The sequence below is a fragment of the Leptinotarsa decemlineata genome, unplaced genomic scaffold (assembly GCF_025532065.1).
Source record: "Leptinotarsa decemlineata unplaced genomic scaffold, Ldec_3_MD MMD2_tig00026294_RagTag_RagTag, whole genome shotgun sequence".
Classification (NCBI taxonomy): domain Eukaryota; kingdom Metazoa; phylum Arthropoda; class Insecta; order Coleoptera; family Chrysomelidae; genus Leptinotarsa; species Leptinotarsa decemlineata.
This window is the reverse complement of record NW_027412674.1, coordinates 2,992,334-3,010,038: the sequence shown is the minus strand read 5'-3', so window position 1 is coordinate 3,010,038 and position 17,705 is coordinate 2,992,334. Positions and strand designations below refer to the sequence as shown.

Sequence of the window (17,705 nt, the reverse complement as noted above, 5' to 3'; positions counted from 1 at the left end):
ATGTGCATTTAAAGAAGCGAAAATCCAGCAGTCGATTCATTCCACGTATATCTGCCAAACGGTCAAGATATAGAATAAGTGCTAGTAGCCTGAACTTTCTCAAATCTATTGGCTTGAAGGTGCGATATAAAAAATAGTAATAACATGGCGACAATCACCACAAGTGATAAATTGGAAGTGTTCGAGGAGCCCATGTTCGACCATTCCCTCATCAGCCTTCATGAGCATACATATAAGCCGTATGGTTCACCATATTACAAAAATTCAGATGAAATACGAATTCCAATCAATTATCAAGATCTCATACTCGATATTGCAGATAGTTACATTTATATCGAGGGGAAGTTCACACCATCTGATGCCACAAAGCGGTGCTACCTATCCAATAATGCTCTCGCCTTTCTCTTCGACGAAATTCGCTATGAAATGGGTGGTGAGCAAGTGGTTGTTGTTCGAAAACCCGGCATAACTACCACAATGAAAACGATGATATCATTCGGAAAAACGCATGCAAATTCGCTACTACCGATAGGATGGGGACTCGATGTGAATAAACAAGATATATTCGATCCCGTTAGCAATGTATTTAGTGGTAAATTACCCTTGAAGTATCTCATGGGTTTTGCTGAAGATTACAATAAGGGGATAATGAATGTGAAGCAGGAGCTCATTTTGATTATAGCTCGCTCATTCAAAAATTCATTCATTGGGGAAGTCGATGCAGATTTGGAAATCAATAAAATAGAATGGAGAATCAGGCACATTGTGCCGGAAGATCGACAGAAACTGAAACTATTGAATCGCATAAATAAAAATGGTAATAATGCTAAAGTGAAGGTGGCTTATCGTATGTGGGACCTTTATGAATTACCCACACTTCGTGATACATCCTCGGATATATGGGCGGTGAAGACAACCAGCAGCCTCGAAAGACCACGATATATCATCATCGGCTTTCAAAACACCGACCAATCCGAAAATATGTCAAAAGATGTAACGAAATTCACACATGTGAATATTAATAATATTCGACTATCTCTGAACTCTGAAGTATACCCATATGAGCGTTGGAATCTGGATTTCGACAAGAAGTTAGACTCATCAGCTTACTATGCATATGAAAACTTCCAACGTAGCTACTATTATAAAACTATGAGTGAACCGATGATGGATATTGGTAGCTTTCGCAACAACCCACTATTCATTATCGACTGCTCCCATCAACCCGAAGCTATGAAGTCATCCACTGTCGACATCAAAATAGAATTCGAAACACGCAAGGTGAAGTTTCCAGCAAACACCAAAGTATATGCACTCATCCTCCACGATGCTGTTCTATCATATAATGCTCTTAATGGCTCCGTTCAAACTGGATTGTAATAAGATTGACATGTAATATGCTATGAAATATTCGATATTGATGAATAATAAAACACTCAATAATTATGTTATATCTTTTATTCACCAAACAATTAGATACAAACAAATATGGATTGAAACATTATTTTATTCACAAACATATACAACAGATTTCAAATATTTACAACACCATCATTTATCGCTTCTTCCAGTTGCGGGTTGGGACTCTGTGGTTCCAATTGATATTTCTCTATGATATTTTGCGGTAGGTAGGTGCATATGTCTTGAAGAAAATGTTTCAAGTCTGCTTCAATTATTAACTCACAGAACTCATCCAAATTTCTACTCCCATATGAATATTTATGACACAATGCCACACCGAGTTCATACTTCTCACTAAGCTCCAAAAGTTTTCGCACCTCTTCAGCATCGTAACATACACTCAAATCATAATTTGATGAATGTAGAGCATCAAAACTCAGATCAGCCATCTCCCAAGCCATTTTTCTTATGGCGGAATCCAAATCCACTGCTTCCGGCCACTCTTGGGCTGAATATTGCATCCACATATTTATAGAATGGTGAGTTCTGGAAATTCATAAATGGCATTCATTAGTTTGCAAATAATATAAAAAAAATACTCACTTGAAATCTGACTATGTCTATGAAGTGACCAAGTTGATACATATTTTATATTAATCTACCATATTTTCACTATTTACAAAAAAAAATCATAATTTCAAAATGTTCAATCTAAAACATTGAATTTCATCAATGATCGGGTTTTAGCACCAGGATAATCCTGCGAACTTTGACCCATATAAGTAAGTGTGAATTTGGCTTTGGATGAATTCACTTCACGAATGAAGTCTTCTGGTAATTGCTCTGTGACACGTTTTGGAAGCCATGCTTTAAAAGGAGTATCACTTTCCTCATCCAATAAAACTACTTGAATTGATTTACCATATCGTGTGGAATACATTGACATTTTTTCAATTTTATATTCTTTATCAATAACCAGAGCGTTTATAGGTTTCTGCTCTAAAGCTTCACTTTGTTGAATTATAGAAAAATTAATTTTTTCAATGTCAAATTTCAAATTATCCATATTCATAAATATAGTGAAATTACGGTTAATTAAAATAAAATATATATTCACCTCACTGACGAAAATGCCCTCTCGGATGGGTTGATACTCGTTGTCTTCACTTTGGAATTCGACAAGTACTTCTGTTTACCTATTTGGGTATTTTAGAGTGTCTAAACTGAATGTGGAAGCATGATATTCTGAACTTATATAGGAATTACCAACAAGGGAGGGGGCAACGCCGAACCCCACTGTTCAAGGTTATATTCTGTGCACGTCACGATTTCATTCAAGGTCAACATGCAATGCCACAGAGCAAGCTCAAGGTAGTCGAAGTGTCGAACGTCAAGGTCAAACCCCACACTCAAGGTAAAACACCGCATTCAATCTCATACTATGTGTACGACGTTCAAGGTTAGGTGACGTCATACGATATTCTGAACTTATATAGGAATTACCAACAAGGGAGTGGACAACGCCGAACGCCCACTGTTCAAGGTTATATTCTGTACACGTCACGATTTCATTCAAGGTCAACATTCAATGCCATGGAGCAAGCTCAAGGTAGTCGAAGTGTCGAACGTCAAGGTCAAACCCCACACTCAAGGTCAAACACCGCATTCAAGCTCATACTACGTGTACGACGTTCAAGGTTAGGTGACGTCATTCAAGGTCGTGTGACGTCTCAAGGTCAAAAGGGGTGGGGGGAGGCGTTCAGTCGGCATTAGCACCCTACTTATGGTATACGCGAGTGTATTAATAACCATTACATGAGAGTTGCATACGCTATTTTTTCTAAACCCGATAAATAATGAAAAACTATAAATATTATATTTGTATTGAACACATTTACAGTAATCAACTCATATTTTTTTAAAAAAAACACAAACTTAATGGTAATATCATGGATATATGAAAACTATAAAGATTCTAATTATATTTATATTGAATATAACAACTGTAATTAATCTGATCTTTTAAAAATATTGGAGTCGATGGTATTCCTTCTATATCGCTGTTTTCAGACATTTTGATAATATAGGTAGGTAATATGAAAACTGATTTTGACAAATAAAGCAATTAGTTACTTACGTTAGAATCTAGGACAAACAAAGGAACAGGATTTTCGATTGAAAAATTATGGGTTTCTATTGGTTGATAATCTGTATCGTTATGAAAAATCTGAATCATAATGGATATCATTATGAAACGGATTATGGTCATATAAGTGTATTGTTAGAGTACGGGTGTAGAAAAACATTATTATTATCATTATTATTTAAAAAAATTCTCTCCAGCGGAAAGATTTAGAGGCAAATTGAATAATGTCATCGTATTTTCTCTAGAAGAATTGGATATGGACATTTTGCAGCAGAAAATGTGGTTACTTGTTGTTATAATCTATATACACTTTTAAGTCATACAGCATACTGCAGACACCCGTGTACTGGCGCGTGGCACAAATACGATTCACACGTGTCACCAATTTCACCAAAAGTCGCTTGTGAGTGGACAAGCATACGTCCTATTTTATGAAAAGAAAGGAACAAAATCGCACCTTTGAGATAACTGAGGGAAAGTTTATTTGTGCATTTATTATTTATTTGTTGTTAAGTTCAAACAAAATAAATATCTCTGTCCCAAAAAATTATTTTAATGTATTACTAAATATCTAAAATTATAAATAACTGCAAATTCATTCAATTCAAATGTCACCCCGTTTCACATATTATCAAGATACCTCTGAACTCATGGAACATAAAAATAACTTCCGCATATTTCATGGGCCTAACCGAAAACAGATGTTAAATTCTCGACCTATATTCAGTAACGTAAGCCATCTGAAGTTTTTTAGTCTCTACAAATCTGTTGATAACTTTCGATTGTTTATTTGAGGTAACACATCACCGAGTGAAAGAAACAAAAGCAGACCCCGCAGACCTTTTATCGGGTCTGTAAAGAGATTGTGAAGCACGATTGTGTCGATCTTGAATGAAGAAAAAAGAAAGATGCAATGAAAGTATCAATGGGCGATGATAATCGTTGGTTTGCGAGAGATGAAGATAAGGTGAAAGTGATTTGTGTTTTAAATAATTCCATAAATGTATATGGGTGAGTCATACTCCCGACAGAAAAAACCGGATGTTTCTGCATATTATATTACTATAATGTAGCGCTACAAATCGAAATTTATGCTCTCCTCGTTCGTTAATGTGTTATGTTATCTCTGTTTGCGGTCTTTTTTTCTGTTAATTTGATTTTAACTGGTTTAGGATATGATATGCGCGATTTGGTAAGACCCGGTTAGTTTTTAAATGGCTGTTTCAACTTTTACTTTTAATAAATTTGATTTTAAACGAATAATATATGGACTTTACGGATGGAACAATATATCGCCAACCTAATTATGGGACCACGTGATGTACTGTCATTTCATGGATTTCACGGTACGCAAAAACAGAATAGGTATTTATTTTTGTAGTATACCTAGATTGAGTGCTAAACTTCAAAAACATATTACCACGTTCATAATATATCATTGTTGAATTTGTATTCTTGAAAAAATAATAAATAAACGATATACGGAAGAACTACATGTAGAATATAAAAATTATAGAAACTATCTCAATAATTTGATAAAAATAATCACTATATAAATAAGATTCACGACGCCCAACTGAATTATCGAAAATTCTTGCAAAATTTAAGCGAAATGATGAACAAAGGTACGAAACAGAAAGATAAATATAACATAACATATGAAAAAGGTCAAAAAATTGTTATGATAAGGAAAAATCAAACTACTTTAATACTTTCTTTGCAGATATAGGACAACACATGGCAAATAAAACTGATAAACATGACATTATATCGAAAATTGAATCCAATATCGCAAAGTCCCTTTTTGTAAACCCAGTGTGAAACAATGAAGTCATTAAGGTAATATCTGCATTGAAAAACAACATCAGCTCTTCATGTCCTCATAACATAACGGTCCACGTTATCAAAAGACATAATTTACTTCTGTTGAGTCCTCTGTCATATCATTAATTTATGCTTGTTGAAAGGAAACATACCAGCCGCTTTCAAAGAATCGATAACAAACCCTGTTTCCAAATCAGATGACAGAAAACTTGCAACAAATTACAGACCAATAATCATTATCATTAACTTTGCCAAGATTTTTTAAAAGTGTTCGAAAAATAGACTAGTTTTTTGGAACAAAATAATATTTTATTTGAATGTCAGTTTGGTTTCAGAGAACATATGTCAACCGAAAATACAATCTTTCAATTGGTTAACAGTGTTTGGAAAAATTTTAATGACGAAAAAAAAGTGTGGCAGTATTTCTGCATCTGGCTAAAGCCTTCGATACTGTCACACATCAATTTCTTCTAGTCCGTTCAGAAACTGTAGGAGTTAGAGGTATCACTTGAAGACTTATTCAAAAACTATATATCTGATAGGAATCAAAAGGTTGAAATAATCAGTATCCTCACCGATCCACTACATGTCAACATGGGCGTGCCCCAAGGGACAGTGATGGGTCCTATTTTATTTTTGATCTATGTTAACAATTTTTATAAACTTCATAATGTCAATGGCAGAATAATAGCTTACGCAAACGATACAGCACTTTCATTTGAAGACGATTCCTGGGATGAAGTCTATAAGAAAGCTGAAACAGAGCTCAAATATGTACTCTCTTGGTTAAACGTAGGAAAAACTAAGTTCATTGCATTCACCACTACAAAAAAAGATCAACCCTTGAATAACACTCTCACTTTTCATAAGTATCTATGCCGAACCCTAACGCAGTGTTCATGTCCCATAATTAAAAAGGTTGACAATATGAAGTATCTGGGTGTATATATGGACCTGCGATGGGAAGAACACATTGACAACACATTTAGGATACTTAGTTTATAAATTTTATCAAATCAAAAATCAGAATAAAAAAAGCTGAAGGGCATGCAAAAAACCATATTAAAAATAATTTTCAAGAAAAATAGGAGGTACTCAACTAAAGACCTTTGCAAAGAAATTGGCTTATTTGATGTAAGAACACTCTACCTATCAATGCTTAATACGGATGCAAAATACCTCTATATCTCAGATGAGTCATATTTACAAGACACGTACGAAATCTGAGCTGAAAGCAAATGTTTCCCTCTGTAGGCTAACACACACAGAAATTCATATCATACTGTGGTCCAAAATTATTAAACCTAGTCTCTATAGAAATCAGAGTTATTCTTAATAAACGTAAAATGAAATCAAAACAAAATTATAACAAACTAAAAACCGTATACGAACACAAATAATAATAATAAATACAGAATACAAAAAATAACCATATTCTCTGTCCCACACAATGAATTTCACTTTTTTTGTTTCCTTCTTTCCACTCACCACTCAGTATGTAAATAATCAATGCAATCCAGATTGAAGACTACAACACAAGCATTGCTTAGGTAGCTCAGCCTGGACTCACAATCTCTAGTTTCAGTTAGTTCTTTTTCTTTTTTTTTTCAGTTTCTCAAGTTATTTAGTTTTAATTTTGAATTCGTCTTGTAGATTATGCTTGCCTGAATAACATATACTTACTTTACTATTCTGGGTAGTTACTTCATTTATAAATTTCAATAACATAGTTTCCTTTTACAATGATAGTTAATACATTCCAATAATAGTTCAGTAAATGTTAAATACCAATAATAGTTAGATTCCAAAAATAGTTGAATAAATTTTCCTCAGTTTGTTTATTTTTGAAGTAATTACAATTGCAGTTGTGTTGTATTTATATAATTGAGGCAAGTAAAATAAGCACCTTGGCCAGGCACTTTGGAAAACTCCTCTTGATTTTTTCAACAGTCGAAGGATATATATCTAGTTATTGATTGATTGAGGATCATATAGAAGAATTTTGCTTTCACTTTATAAACTCTATTTTTCTCATCAATATTATTTTAAATGTAATTGAACTCTCATTTCCGAATCTCAATCTGTTGTGTATCTCCTGAAAATGAAACTAAAATGTGATTATTCAATTCGTTTCTCTTCTTCTGTTGCACTGTGGTATAATCACCCACAGTTTCTTGATACTGAGATCTGATTTGATGCACTGCCTGTCGTCTTTAAATCTTTGACAAAATTCATTTACCATTTGTTTTTTATCACGGAATAAACTTTTTTTTTCCAGGACCTGTTTTTCCTGGACCTGTTTTTCCTGGGCTTTTCACCACTTGCATATTTTTTTGAAATTATACCATGTATTTGAGGATCTTTCTGCTCACAATTAATATCACGAAAGCTAAATTCATGACATTTTCATGTAGTGAAAAATAACAACCAAAATTTGATGAAATGAAAATTCGTAGTTCGAAATGTTTACAGAAACATTTTCAAAACTAAGAAGTTCGGCACAACAACTAGGAATGCTTTCCACCAAATTTCTAATTATTTTTTTATGGTAACTGCTGGTAAATCGTCAAAAGAGCATCTGCAACTCAATTCAGATTTTGGAAGGGTTGATGATCCTCCAAACGTCTTTCCAGTTCCTCCCAGATCTGCTCAATAGGGTTTAAATCCGGACTGTTGGCTGGCCATCTCATGACATTAATATTGTGCTCCTGTAAGAAATGTCTCACGACCCTGGCGTGTAGCCTGGCATCATCTTGTTGTAAAATGAACCCAGCGCCCATGTTTTGGGCAAATGGGACGACATGAGGTTCCAATATCTCGTCTATGTAACGGACATCTATTAAAGTCCCTTCCCGAAATACCACAAGGTCCGTGTGTTCTGTCAAAGTTATACCAGCCTATACTATTATCGAACCACCTCCAAATGGAACATTTTCTTGCACACAGTCATCCATATCCGAACACGTCCGTCATTGTTGAATAACATGATTTTTTTTTCATCTGTAAATATTACATTGGCCCACTGCTCTAAATTCCAATTACGATGCTCTCGACAAACGTTTCTACTATTTCCTCGATGAGCTGGAGTTAATCTAGGGGCTCTACCAGGTCGTCTTGCATGGAGTTGTACTTCGTGAAGTCGGTTTCATATCGTTTGGTTCGAAATTCTCGTTCCCGTAGCTTCTATGAGGCGATTTTGTAGTGTTCTAGCAGAATCGGTGCGACCCCTAATTGCCCAAAGTCGTAACAAATGATCTCTGCGGGTTGTTGCCCTTTGTCGATTGGGATAAGGGGCTTTTTTTACTATGCCGTAAATTTGGTATCGATTCCAAGTTCTGGAAACCTACTTCGATCAATGCCACTGCTCTAGCAACTTGAAATTCGTTGAGGTACACTCTACGTATCCTCTTTCTACCCAATACATTATCAACATTTGTTGTTTAAATGTTAAACTTTAATACCTATCACGAACTAAAGCAGTGAAACTCAATACAGAATTTTTAATGTTTATGATTTTGTAGCTAAAAGTACAAAAAGAAGTAAAAAAAGTAAACAACAACCGAATGGAGTACACACCAGAATTTTTGATCATGAAATAATACATATTTTTTTACTTATTGGATTTTAAGGATGTGTCTCTATATTCATTTTGAGTAGTTTATTTAGGAATTTATAAGATTGTTGCCTGAAGTGGAAAAAACATTCACTTGAATTAACAAAAAAATCAAGAAAATTTCTTTATAGGTTCAGACTTCTGAGAAATAAATTTGAAGTAAAAACACTATTGATGTTTTATCAAGCATTATTTTCCAATATTATGACCTACGGAATCATAGCCTGGGGTGGTGCATATGGAAATTCATTAAAATATATCAAGTATATTCATAAATATGCAATTAAAATAATTTTTAAAAACCTTTCAGATTTCCATCGAAAGTAAGTCTCAGACAAACTGACATAATAGAACATCAGTATGAAACAAGATCAAAGACCAATACATGTTTTCAAATTGCTAAGTGTAGTCTACATTTAATGCAGCAACAGAGAAACAGCAAGAAATTAAGAAGTTGAGAACAACAGCATTTAAAAAAATATTACACAATTGGATATTAGATAATAGTAAAAAACAATTTATGATGACACTTCCAAAATACAAATCATGAAATTATAAAACAACAACAAAAATTAATTGGCGCTCCGGTGCGACTTCATTGATTCCAGTGGCGCATTTGCTTTTTCAGCTGTAGGAAAACCCGGAAAAACCAGCAGCACCACATCATCTGAAGATCCTGAAAAAATTGAAAATGTACTCACATTGAAATAATTCATTTCAACAGATAATTTATTTCACCCTCATTCATAAATAATAAAATACTATTATTGATACATTTTTCATTTCAATTGATTTTTTCATGAACAATATCTATCAACAGTTAACATAATCCTCATTTTTCAAATAATCCAGTCAAACACAAGTGTTTACACTTAGCACACTGTTAAAATATTATGCATGTACTAACGATTTTTTTAATATTTATAGACATTCATTTGATATTGTACATTTGTTAATAAATTTGAATTCGAATAAAATTGAATTTGTATTTAACATATCTGGCTTTGAAAGTAACCCTCCCATGCGTAGTGCAGAATAAATGGAATCTAACGTGACATTATAATCCAAAATAGTTCTTAATATCACTTTTTCCTAACAATAATTTTTTTTTGAATGGTCCATCTTCTTCATATATCAAGTTTTCTTCATTATGTTTCATTGATGCGATTTCGTCGAATGTCATATCAAATTAATATAGAAGAAGCAGTAAACAAGTCAATTTGAAATTATATATGGATACATGTTTTGAATTACAGCGTACAAATGTAGAGAAAACAAACACTTGGAGAATATTTTTAGATAATTACGAAACCCAAATATGAATGTGCAACAATTTGTTTATAATTTGTACTTTCAGTTGGACATGCATCATTGAGATAAGAAGTAAATTATGATGAGTTACGCATCAAAACTATCAGTAGGTTAAAATGAAATATTTATTATTTTCGTTCTTATCAGTACCTAACCATCGTTTTTATCGTACGTTTTGTTCACGAATAGTTTTTTATACATACTTCAGTTTTATGATTCACCCCTCTGTCACAATCATAATTTGAAATTCCAATCTCCTGAGGAGCATAAAAATTTATAACTGATTTATTCACAGTGTCAACTGGATGGAATGAAGAAAAATGATTTTTCTCTTCATTCATATTATCAGTTGAACCGATGTCAGGTGCTCCTATGCAATGATCCTCCTCTCCATTAGTTCTGCTAAGCTTTCTTCCATTGTACGGCAATGGAATATAATTATCGTTGAGCCAGATAGTATAAGAGATCGTGGGAGATCGACCTTCACCCATCAGATAACTTGATGAGACATATTTTTTATCAAATATAATTTATTAACAAACATACATATGATAACTTGGGAATCGAAAAGCTCCAATTCTAAAACTTTATAGCTTGGCAATGTACTTTTTTTGCAGGATAATTCCGTCAAATACAGATCCCGACCTTGATAGTTACAAACAAACAAACATACATATATACAGGTGAAGCTAATAAAAGCGTATTGGAAATCAATGAATCAATTGAGAACCCGAAATATATAACCCTTAACAAGCAACTCGATTTATGTAGCATATAAGTTTGACAACCCCGGTAATTTCTATAATCTCCAGCATTTAATTTTTATAGGTGGCACCCCTCCCCATCCAGCTTACCTACGAACTCCCTATATAACCACGTTTTTAGATTTCAAATGTATTAGTAATTTTTTTTACTTGATAATGGGATAAAACCTGAAACCGGTCGTAAAAATAAAATAACTTATGCATGAAAATTAGAAAGATGTCGTTTCATTCATTTTATGTAAGTGACAAAAAAGTCATAGCTTTAACTTATCTTTATTTATATGACCTATTGAACCCATGTCGTGTGCTCAGATCCAATGATCCTATCCAATAGTTCCTTTAAGATTTCTTCCGCTGCACGGCAAGTGAATTTAATGTTTGAATCTTGAGTTTGTAGAATGAAAAGAGGACATCTTCGCACCAAGGATTTCATTTCATGTGGTTCAAGGTTCTGATAACCTCGTTCAGTATCAAAAAAGCTGGATTGAAGAGGCTCTAATTTTCTCAAGGTCATTACCTTCGGTTGTTTTCATAGGCTTCATTCTGAATCTTTTTTCAGGTAGGTAGTGTGAATTCCAAAATCTACGGCCTCTCTGGAACGGTACAACCGAATTGTACTTTACTAGTACAAAGAATTAGGTTGAAATAGCAAACGTCGGGATGGGATGTTATTTCCAGATCTGCCCACTTCAAACTGAAAAATCTACGGTCTCCCTATAGTAAGGAAAGTACAGCAACGAAACGGAAGCTTGCTGAATTCGCTTCAGTACTACAAAAGAATAGATAGAATAAGAAAATTATACAAAAATTATTTTTATTCCATACAAAAAATGCAAATTTTCTGTAGGAAAGGTAATATTACTTAACAAACTTTCTTTTTCTCTTCGTCGATTTTTTTCAATGAAATAGTCCAATTCATACTCATCCTTGTATTAAATTTGTTTTTTTTGTTGCAGGTAAGGCCATTTTAAATGTTCCTCAGCCAGTGGTGAGTGGTTTTTATAATTATGATGGCTAGTAAATTTGTATTCATATTTTGCAAATGTATTTATTTCAACTGGATTTCAAGAAAATATTTTACAGTTTGGACGTAAAAAGGCTTCTAACTTTCGAACAAAACAAAATGTCGAATATGGCCAAATACCTAAAATACATAATTTCATTATTTATTGCTTTTTTGGTTATACAACCTTTCAAAATCTGAAAAATTAAAGAAAAGTTACTGGGTAATAAAAACCACTGAAAAGTCCAATTAGTCAGTAACTTGTCGTATTCATTAATTTTGTCTACACTCCGAAAAAATCAATTAAAAAACTTAAATATTGTTGTAAATCATGCCCGAAAGAAAATGACGACGGCCGCCACTGTTAACCATGAAGCAAACGTGATGTAGCTAAGAGCGCGCGCATGTACGATGATTCCCCGCTACTCTAGAAGCAGCAAGAATATTGCTACCGATTTCAACGGAACTTCGGCGAAATTTCTACGGCATTCGATTACGATATTTGAAGGCTAGCCTTGAGGATGTTGACACAGTCAAGCGGACGTTACAGTGCTGTACGCGAAGTGATTTAGTAAGGCGATAGACATTCAAATATTAGAAGTGTTTGTTGTATTTAAAGTGAAATGAAGTTATGTTTGATTATTCAGAGAAGTCAATTATTCTTCAACCCACGGGGAATAGCATTACAATATTTATACATACATAACAATATTTATACATACATTTTTGACGTATGTCAAAATAATTAAATCTGTTACCTATTTGAGGCGAAAGTTTCAAAGTGAATTTCAAGTTTTGAAAACGAAAAGAGATTGTTTTCCGAAGCTTCGACAACTGATAAAAGCCAAGTATAAATATTTATTTGTTTTTTTATTTGTAGGTAAACTTTATGGGTACAACAGTTACTGAGTAATTGGACTCTTCAGTGGTTTATATTGCGCAGTAAATTTTAGGGATGAACTTTTCAGTTTGCCCTTCCTTATACTTCAGCAAATTCTCTATTGATTCAGCTTTGTTTATTTATCAGATTATAGAAACGTATGTACCCAAAAAAACAATAAGGAATATTGAGTACTTCACAAAAACATGTCTTTCAAATAATTTTGATACTTTCGAATAATTGAAACAATAGCGTGGCATCTCCCGCCTTCAAGAGGGCGCTATATACTTTTTTTATGGAAAGGTGTCTTGTAATAACCCGTTAGATAGTCTCCAAATTTTCATACAAACTCGATTCAGTTTCGGAGTAATTTCTTCCTGATTGATAAGGCCGTTTTTTATATATTTTTTCTTGAGTCTGCAAACCCACTACAGTTATCTCAATAAGTTCACCTCGTGGCGATAATGAAGTCTGTTCACATATTCATGTCTTACATCAGGAAATAGCGGTAACCTCTAGCGTAAAACAAATCTAAAATAACCACCGTTCCCGAACACCAGAACTTCAACACTCTGCTCGACGCGCATTTTACCAAGCAAGTAGCTGTCTTCAGGAAGTGAAGTAAATTGGAGTATGTCTAAAAATTAGACATGGTAGGCAAGTAGCTTGTAAACTATCTTTGAGAAAGATCATTGTAGATGACTAAAAGACAACGACTCTTGGCAATACTTTTCACCTCAACTTTTCTACCAGATTCAACATTATCATTATTTTTTGAACAACCCTCTAGATGAGTATAATGATAGTCACACATGAACTATCCCTAAAGACCACTTATTAATAACATAATGGCGTCCTTGCTATCGAACAAATGTATACTAACGAGCCAGGTATATGCATTTCAGGAGTTATTCAATTAACTCACACCCACTCTTTAAACAAGGAAAAAATCTAATCGTCCCTATGCCACGACTGAAATAGCTGAGCGTATACAGTAATATCTGTGACTTCATAAAAATGACAATGAGCGTGCATTCACTGTCGAGAATAATAAATTTGTTTTGTTGTCTTTCAACATCATAGTGCATAATGGGTGGAAATCAGTATAGTACTTGTACTACTGAAAACTATAGACCTGAACGGCAAAGTTATTCTATGAAAAAGTCTACTGCAGTCAACTACAGCAGTATAATAAACATATAGAAATCCAATGTTATCATCTGCCAGTCCCATGTAGTCCAAATATTGGCTTTGGGCAGGCTTCATAATTAGCAAAATGAAAACCTGCAAGAAGCAACATTTCTCTGTTGTATGTCAGAAAGGCAGCAACTCTTTTATTATGCAATACTTGATTCCACTAAGAACAATTTTGGTATGGTCATATATTTCCTATTTATATTACTTACTTTTTCATAGTCGTCTGTCTTGTTTATTTCTTTCAGTTCTCCGGAATATATTGGAACCTCCACAGGCTATTGCTTTTTTTCACCAATCTTTTCAAGACAGTAATTCTAACAATTTTGCTTCCTGTACTATATTGCACAGGTCAATTCATTTATTTGTTTTCCTGGAACATTTCTGATATTAAAAATATTTTTTGGATAATATACTGATGGGCGCCACATGAAAATACTCAACATATATCTGGGTGTGGTTTTGGTTTTCAAAAATTTATATAAATTAGTTCAGGGAATGGAATCAAAAAGCGTTTTGTTGTGATTTAAAGGAATTTTATTGAATTTCAAGTTGAAATTTTACAAAATATGCACTTCTGTTTAAAAGAAAGAAGTAACCATGTCCTCAAATATGATAACTACAGGGGATTTCATCAGCATTCGATGATGAAATCCAACAGTGGCTTCCAAATTTTGACAATTGATAACGGGCATCTTTTTCATAAACTACACCTCACGATTTGATCTCTACAAACTTTATTTGAAAAATATATCACATGTTTCGCTAACACAGTAGCTGCTTCAACAGTGATTTGAATACTACAAGTTGCTTCTTACAGTAATATTTTTATACCACAAGTAACTACAATTGGAACTACTTCCATCAAATTACCTAAACCTCTACAATTCTTATATAAATCTAAAGAAATGAACTTCAAACGTACATAGTAGGTTGAATGGACTGACGCCTGTCAGAAAACAACTACTTCCCTGGCAAATACCACGAAGGGCGTTGGATTATATCCGACAGGCGTCAGTGCGGGGATATTCACCTAAAATTTCCTGCATATGCAATTGGCAATACAACTGAAAGAGTCGACCTTCAATTTTGGAAGGTTGACTCTTTCAGTTGAGTAAGAGTTTGGTGCTTCCGTCAGAGGTTGAGTCATGTTTGAAGATCATCAGTGTTATTATTAGGTTGACTGGTGTCTCAGATATACTTGTTTTCTTATAAACTGTCAGTTAGTTTGGCGCATGTTTGGCGATAGTCGATGACCACCTGCTAAAATTACAATAACCTTTGATTATTGATATATTTCTATTCGGTTGGGTTCTTGTCAGTGCGCTGCAGCCAAATGATACAATTATAAATACAAGATTTTTTTTGGATAAGCTATTGGTGGACTGTAAATAAACATCAACAATATTTTTTTCAATGTACAGTCTCCAATCGTTAAATTTAATTCTCATTCAATCGGACATGTTTAAAAAAAAATCAATAATTAACAAACGCTCCATCATTTGATTAATGTGCGAATATCTGTATATCGAAATAGTGAAAGTATATTGCTGCAAAGTGATGTGTATGTGTATGAAAGAAGTTGCTAAGATTTACTGTCGAATAATCTGATGGATGACTTTGATTGCAGGATCTTCAGTTTACCACTTTTCTTTCAATAGTATATTGGTACAAATATACTTTCCCATTACTTAATTTTGTTCGAAATTTAAAAATTGATTCACAATTCAACTGATTAAATCAGTATCAAATCTGACGACACATTATCTTATTTTATGTAGCAATAATAATTTTACTATCGAACTATAAATGTTCCTCAGTAATAAATATTTAGTTATATTTGTCAAGTAAATAATGAATTGATGAAATAATCAAACGTAAATACGCAGAAATATGTTTGCAATCAATATGATGACAATAATGCAGTGCTAATAACATGAAGAATTGATGTAATTATTGATGTCGCTTTTGTATCATGAACGAAAGATTCAGAAACCATTTTTCAGAATGTTTGCAGGAAAATGACGTAGTTGGTTTCAATTTCTTAATGCTTCTTAATTATTCAAAAATACTTCTTACTACGTATCGGCTTCAATGTTCTAAACTATTTCACTCTTTGTTCTAAGGGCAAGAGTTTATTTATATACGTTTATATAGTTTGTGAAAACTCGCATCACTAATGAAAGAAGACACACAAATGAAAATTTTACTGGTATATAGCATAAAGAAAATCTATCAGTGATATCAAAAATCATGGAGAAAGTCGTAAACCACCAAATCCTCAAAATATTTGGAAGGCTTCAACATCTTGAGCGATCATCAATATCGCTTTCGGAAACAAAAATCAACAGACCCACCATACATTCGAATAATGCAATCGAGAAACATGAAGAATCAAGAGCCGTTGCGCTTGATATTTTTAAGGCCTTTGACCGTGATTTTTTAAACAGATAGTACAATTCCATAATAGTTGGTACTAAATTCTCATAAATATTATTGCATTGAAACGAAAACATTTTTGTCGAGGTTGTAATTCTGTATATTTCATCATCATTTTTCCTCATCTGTTTAGTATAATTCCGGTACGCCACTGCAAGAGACAGATCAAGGCATGAACGTCAATCATTTTTGATAATTTGGTGCCTACTATTTTGAAAATATAGTTCAATCGATTTGTGACTCACCTCAGCTGAGTCACCCTGTACAATCATCAGGACAGTTGTAACTTGTGAGGTTTCCCTGCGGCACACAGGTTGTCCAACTGGAAGCTACTCGTAGTTTAAATTCGCGAATCGGCATCGATAAGTTCGCCTAGCAGCAGGAGCAGTGGCTCGTTGGGTCGTACGAGAAAGGGGGGACTTGATGTCGCTGTCCGACAAGAGACAAGATTCGAACAGTTTGCGGCGATATAGCCTACTGGTGTCTCGTCGACTCTCGCGTTTTTTTCCTTTGAAAACGACTTCGGGACTTCGACGTTGTTTTGTTTCGTGGAGTTTTTTGCGTTTTTGACTGTTTTGGAAGTGGTTTTTCACCAATTTCGATAATGAAGGATATATTCGTTACGATCGTGTTGGTGTTTTTACTTTAGTGATATATCTGGTTCAAGGATTTTTTTGTCAAGGATTGTTGAACTTTTGAACTAAGGTGAGGAAATTTATTGATTATTTTCTATATCTGTTCGACTCTCATACATATATCGATTCTCAGATTTAGAGCTGTTGAACTATAATACAGTATTCTTTCAGTCGCACAGTACCAAAATGAAATAAACACTTGTCTTTACTACCGTTTGTGTTTTTGATTTTAATCTTGATAATTATCAGTCTACAGGAAGTGCCGTGGACAGTTAAAAATGTGTTTTTCCGTATAATATTGCCCATCCCTATAAACGGCTATCTTCGAATGTCAAAAGTTATGCGATCTAAAACCCAGCGAGGTCTTACCTTTCAACGTGCTACTCCTAACATGTTGAAAGGTGATTATGCCCAGCGCAAATTTCATATGAAAATATTCGGGTTCAAAATATATCACAAAAAATAGTTTCGAAATTTGGGGTACCTACTTATCCA

At 33.7% G+C, this 17,705-nt stretch overlaps 1 protein-coding gene across 3 annotated transcripts in view; it reads left to right on the top strand.

Annotated features, from left to right (window-relative positions):
• RhoGAP19D (Rho GTPase activating protein at 19D) overlaps positions 1–17,705 on the top strand; it is a 521,267-nt gene that overhangs the window by 184,509 nt on the left and 319,053 nt on the right. Inside the window, exon 1 of one of the 3 annotated variants that reach the window (XM_074180178.1) lies at positions 17,134–17,280. The exons of the other annotated variants lie outside the window; for them this stretch is intronic. The gene's annotated coding sequence lies outside the window, so the exon portion shown is untranslated. Of the gene's footprint in view, positions 1–17,133; positions 17,281–17,705 lie in introns of those variants that run through there. 3 annotated transcript variants of the gene reach the window in all.